This window comes from Amblyomma mixtum, chromosome 2, assembly GCF_055824585.1.
Source record: "Amblyomma mixtum isolate Tamu chromosome 2, ASM5582458v1, whole genome shotgun sequence".
Lineage (NCBI taxonomy): Eukaryota > Metazoa > Arthropoda > Arachnida > Ixodida > Ixodidae > Amblyomma > Amblyomma mixtum.
The window spans coordinates 220721535-220727852 of record NC_143013.1 but is presented as its reverse complement, the minus strand read 5'-3'; the positions used below and the strand labels follow the sequence as shown (position 1 = coordinate 220727852).

At 48.5% G+C, this 6318-nt stretch overlaps 1 pseudogene; it reads left to right on the top strand.

Moving 5' to 3' along the window:
* Window positions 1-926: 926 nt before the first annotated feature.
* Window positions 927-1558, top strand: LOC149362644 (solute carrier family 2, facilitated glucose transporter member 6-like; annotated as a pseudogene).
* The last annotated feature ends 4760 nt before the right edge of the window (window positions 1559-6318 follow it).

Below are 6318 nucleotides of genomic sequence, written 5' to 3'. Positions count from 1 at the left end.
GTCGCACAGGTTTGATAGGCGTTACATCAGGTTACCGCGGTTCCAGCCGAGAAATCGACGGAGCCGATGCACCACGCGTCCGATCACTCCGCGCTCAAACGCCAGGTCCCCGGCAGTGCTCGCTGGCGCGCTTATTAAAACATTGACCAGCTTGGCCAATGTAGCTGAGCCCGCAACTTAAGGGAATCTGGTAAACAACCCGCGTCCTGCACCGTCTGAACTTGTTTTGATGTTTCACAGTACAAGCCGGTTGTACAAGAGGGCTATTGCACAGCTTCCGCCTTTACCGTTCGGCCACGTTTCACGTGGCACTCGCGGTAATACCTACGTCCGCCACTATGGACGATGGCGGCGCTGGTGAACAATCAAGGTGTAGTTACACTACACGTAAATACGCCCGAAAGTAAAAGCTTGGACAGCTGTCACCCCAGCTCAGTTGGTAGGGCACCGGACGGCAAATTCGGCGGTTGTGGGTTCGGATTCCACTGACGGTGTGTTGTTTTTTCTAATGCTTTCTAATCAATTAACTTGAAATAGTTACCTTATTAATCTCCCATTGATGAGCATTACAAATAAAAAAAAACAATTATGCCCCTTGGTATCGGTGACTGTTGGCTTCCGTCATATATTGGTACAGTAAGCATACAGAACGGTAATTACTTCGTGATCACTGTTAGGAATTTCAAGGTATAACACTAAGCGAACAAAAACCGTAGCAAAGTCATTGAGAAATACATTGAGTTGTTTTTTTTTACGTGCACTGTTGAGGCACTTTTCAAAATTAACGATGAACGCAATCGCTTCACTTAATAAATCCCGTTCTTTTATGGTTATCCGCAACTCTTGGCTCTACAAGTATGTACGTGGTGTTCAGTGTCCATTATGGAAATATTCTTGTGCACTGACGGTGCTACGTGCATGGCCGGTCGCAGATGGTCTTCATCGTCGGCTTCTCCGCCGGTCTGGGTCCCGCTCCCTGGTGCCTAGCTGCCGAGTTGTCCCCGCTGCGCGGGAAGGGCGTCGAGTTCGGCAGCGTGTGCGCCTTCCACTGGGGCATCGGCGTTGGCCATCACGAGCATGTTCAGCATCTTCGGAACCACGACGACGCGGCTAGCGATGCTCATACTCCTTTTTAGCGCCATTGCCTTTGGCGGAGGCGTCATCTCTGTCAACAAGCTCCCGGATACGCGCCGCGTCAGTCTGGAGTTCATCCTCGTCTCCGGGCAAGGGCAGAAATCAAGGAGGTCGTCGGACGCTCGACATTCGGCCGCCTCGCGCTCATCACCGCGGCGTAAGGACTCGACCCGCGGCGAGCAGAAAGAACAAAGTGGAAGCAAGCATTAGAGAAGTCTGAGCCCACTGCGAACTGCTCCATAGGTGAAAGCAGACCCTAAGGCGCAAACTGAGCGGAACACTGATGTTGAAGGAGAAGACAGCGGTGCTCTGGCAGCGTGTTTCACAGTTAGACCGCAAGCACTAAATCGGAAGTCTCTTGCACAGTGGAGAGTGCCGCTGAAAAACTATCTTATGATCGATGTCCATAAACTGGGCCATTTTTTATTGTCTTCGTCTATGTTCCGTCCCTCGCCATACAATTATAAGCCACCAGCAATCAGCACGGCTTTTTGTTGCACAAGTGCGATGTCGCGCTTGCGTGGTGACTGATGATGTGATCTGTGTTTCTAAGACGCCACCTCTGTTCGCCACGTCTGTCACTCTTTCTTTATTCTGTTTTTCTCCGCCTATGCACAGACGAGTTGAAGTTTATCTGTGACTGACCTGGTTGGTTTCGCGCATGACAGGAAGCCTGCGGCCGCCATCCTATCTGGTCTTCCTCACACGCCTCCTGCTTTTGAAATTCCTTACCAGTGCCTTTTTTTGTGATCAGAATAAATGCGTTCTGTATTGTGGGAGTAGCTAGTTTTCAGTATTCGGGTTTCAGATGCATAGGAAGCAGTCGAAAACATTACTTCTGTGTTTAGCATTACCGTTTGTGCAAAGTCGACGTCTTCATGGAAAGATGCGTAGCGTCTTCTGGAAAGTAGCGTTGGCGGTCGCCCTCTTACGAATACACTGTGATCAGACGTGCAAGTTTGCAGGACCGCATGGCAATGAGAATTAAGGCGTGTATGCAGCTTGCTGTGATGTCCAGCGTGTTTTATTTTACTGAAAACTTTTGGAGCGTTAACATGTACTGGAGTCCGGAACCGGCCATCGTGACTGTTCGAAAGTCATTGATGGAGTGTACATAAGCAGTTTTAGGGTAATATAAGCCCTTGATTAGGTGCAGATGGTGACTTTGCAGTTTTGCAGAAACAAAAGAAGGGCTACTCCAAGTAGTTTTACACACAGTATTCGACCAAAACATATTCGATAAACGTCCACACTTTGAATCACCGTAAAGAATTAGTGCGCCTAAAAGGCTGGAATAGGTCTCCGTAGACTTAAGCTCATCACTAGGGAATAGTGATGCATGTTATGGTGGCTATGTGCAACTGTACTTTACTCGTCGGTAGTAGATTTCACTCTTAGAAATATCTTGAGATGCTGCTACATGGGTGCCTTGGTTGAAGTTCAGTTTGCAGATTCAGCTTAATTAGCAAGTCTCTCTTTTCTCGAGGCCATCGCGTGGCCGGTCTCTAGAAAGAACCGCCGCGTACTAAATATTAACTTATGCATACACAGCTCAGGAATGGTGAACGAGGCAAGAAGCTGCTGAACTATAGCTTCACTAGGTCCAGTCACCCGATTTGTTGGAGCAATTTTGACGCCTAGGTTAGATGAGAAAAAAATAAAATGACCTAATATGAACGCGATACCAGCTATAAGAAATATACATGCATGCTGCGCAGAATGAAAAGCAAATATACACGTTCCTTGTGAATACAGATACAAAGAAGACTAGTTTTATAAAAGACCTAGTTTGAGCAAGAACATCTAGAACAAATGAACAAAGGGGAAACAAGAAAACGGACAACCTAAACTTACATCATCACAACTACGTCCACTGCAGGGCAAAAGCCTCTCCCACGTCTCTACAGTTAACCCTGTCCTTCGCGAGCTGCGCCCACCATGTCCTCACAAACTCTTAATCTCATCCGCCCACCTAACATTCTGTCGCCCCCTGCCGCGCTTGCCTTCTCTTGGAATCCACTCCGTTACCCTTAAGGACCAGCGATTAACTTGCCTTCGCAATGCATGCCCTGCCCAAGCCCATTTTATTGCGAAAGCAATACTGCTTGCACTTTTCTGCCATCGATGGAGGTTCATCCTTCGCTCCGGCGTAGCTGCGGCGCGCTACCACGTGACCGCGTGATGTCACGACAAGAGGAAAGCTGGGGGCCCAACTCGTCTCATCAATGGAGCCTCATCCTTCGCTCCGGCGGAGCTGCGGCGCGCTACCACGTGACAGCGTGACGTCACGACAAGAGGAGAGCTGGGGGCCCAACTCGTCTCATCGATGGAGGCTCATCCTTCGCTCCGGCGCAGCTGCCGAGTGAGGGCGCTCGCTAGACTGGGATAAAACGGGGCTGCGGCTGTGCTCCTCGCAGTGCTGTGCTATGCGGAGGATGCGTACAAGGCGATGCTGGAACGGTGTGCCGCGGCCAAGCGACGGCGCCGTGCCGAAGAAACAGACGAAGGGAACAACGGTTGTCGAAGCAACGTGCGTATGCTGCAGAATGGCTAGCACGCCGGCTTGCTGCGGGTGCGGGTACAGACCAAAAACCATTTCTTTACGGATCACCAAAGCGTGTTCATCGGAATAAATAAAGTACATTTACAGTAGACCCATGTTGTGTCCAGAGTGAATCCATACGGGTAACCATAGTAGCAAAACCAAGTCGTGGCCAGAGTTTCACTATACGGGAAACCATGTCGAACTACCAGCAGAACCAAGCGCACCCAGGTGTTATTGCTTTCGCAATCAGCCATGCTTAACCAAGCGAAGCCTTCAGCTAATTTCTTCCTCTTGGTTTCGACTAGGATGTCATTAACCCGCGTTTATTCTCTAACCCACTGTGCCCTCTTCCTGTCCCTTAACGTTACTCCTATCATTTTTATTTTAACGTAAACACATGAGAGCGTAACTTTTGTAATAGATAAAGATAGCACTGGATGCTATCACTAATGCATTCGGCCGTTCTCTCTGCGTTTGCCGGGAATTATGAGAAAAACTGAGTTACATAAAACAAGTGCAGCAACAGCTAAAAATAAAAATTATGACTTGTCTACAGTGTATTGTTTAAGTCGTTAAGTTGTTTAGGCGTAAAATAAGCAGAGATCTTGCGTGTTGTATATAGCACAGACGGGAGGACAAGGTCAATACTAAGATTTCTTCGCAATACGAAGTGCGGAGGTGATCCACAAATCGGTGCTGTACGTGTACATGAACTATCGGTTGGCTTTAGAAGTGCGGTATGGAGCGAGCTATGGAAAGGAAAATGACAGGTTTAACGTTAAGATACAGGAAGAGGGCGGAGTGGGCCAGGGAACAAACGCGGGTTAATGACATCCTAGTCGAAATCAAGAGGAAGAAATGGGCTTGGCCAGGGCATGTAATGCAAAGGCAAGATAACCTATGGTACTTAAGGGTAACGGAGTGGATTCCAAGAGAGCGGGGGTGACAGAGGTAGGTGGGCGGATGAGATAAAGAAGTTTGCGGGGATAGGCTGGCCGCAACTCGCACACGACAGTGTTAATTGGAGAGGTAGGGGAGAGGCCTTTGCCCTGCAGTGGGCGTAGTCAGGCTGATGAGGCTTTGTGGAATCTCAAAAGAAGCTAGTCCATAAGTAAAAGTTTGCAGCAATCTGAAAGCGCAATGTTTTACGCAAGACGTGCGGTTCGCCGGTGTATGTTTCACGCGCGACGCGATAGTTGTTCCATCCCCTCGCCGACGTTTAAACGCTTGCACGGCTGCCTGTATCTGATGCGCTTGGTGGTGAGAGTATTAGGAGAGGTTGTCTCGTACCCGATACAGCGGAAGGAAACTTCGCATATCTACCATTGTCTAGCCGATCCAAATGTCATCGCAATTTCCTCTCTTAGCGGCCAGAGGAAATCATACTAGAGCGTTGTATCGTCTTTATGGTAACGGCCGGTGCGTTCGAAAAATGGCGGAATGCTGCTGCCAGCGGCATATGCTGAGAGTTATAGGTGAGAGGGCACGGTGGACTGACGCTCTTTGGTTGCTGAAATTGTGCTTCATACGCTTTTTTTTCTGCAACTGAAAGTGATTCATGATCTTCTTTTATTCTAACGTGCCAGCGTTAAAGGCCACGTGTCGCAGAAACACGGCGTCTGCGTTGACCGGCGGTGTGGCCGAATAAGGCCTATTGGACAGAGACGTGATGGCACAACTATATTACCTCGCAAAAGTAATTCAAACACACCTCAGCGCGATCACACTCTTGCTTCCCTGTATATACCTACACCCTGCTCCGTTAATGCACGGACCGACACAATGAAAGACTAAATTGGTGCTACCGTTCTGGATGGGAAGTAATTGCGGTGAAAAGTAGATTGCTTTGAATTAGGTCGGACTCAAACCAACCACCCTTCTATACATTGTAGCCATATGCTACATAAGCTCAGGGGTTTAATCGTTATAGAGTTAGACCTGTATACGCATGCGACTGTATCACCCTCACACAGAAGCCATTACTTCAGCGAGGGGCTGCTTTCTCCCTTCGCCAAGTCCTCTCTCGAAAGCCTGCCAGTGTACGAAGGTAGCTGAGTAAAAAAGAAAGAAAAACAGAACAGAATCAGCAAATCAGCCTTTGCCGAGGCGAGTCTAATGCATGCATGGGGATTCGCTGGCGTCGGTACTATATCCTCGCCGTCTCGTCCATTTTCCTTCTCTATACTCTTCCGATAGCCTCGCGAAGTAGGGGCATTTCTTTCCCTTCCCCTTCTCTTTCTTTTCCTTTCCTATCTGCTTCTTCGCAAAGCCTCTTCCCGTGCTGACATCGATCGGACGTCAGCGGAGGACCGCGATTAGGAAATGAAAAGCCTCAAGTTGCACTGGTCACCTGTATCGAAGCCAGGTGAAAACCGAGGGCAAAAATAGTGATATTCGTATAGATATAGTATGGCTAATCGATTTCGTGCGTCCTTCCGGAGCACGGTCAGGATATTGCAAGTATGAAGCGCTGGTTGCGTCCGGGGCAAATGAGCCACAGGCATTTTCAAGCTATTTTCTTTAGCTTTTGGCCTGTGGCTCATTCTAAAGAATGTGCATATTTTTGAAATAAAGTTTGGATTCAATTCAATTAAAAAAAAAGTGGTAAATGCGTTGTGGTCTTTGGCTTGGTGTCCTAA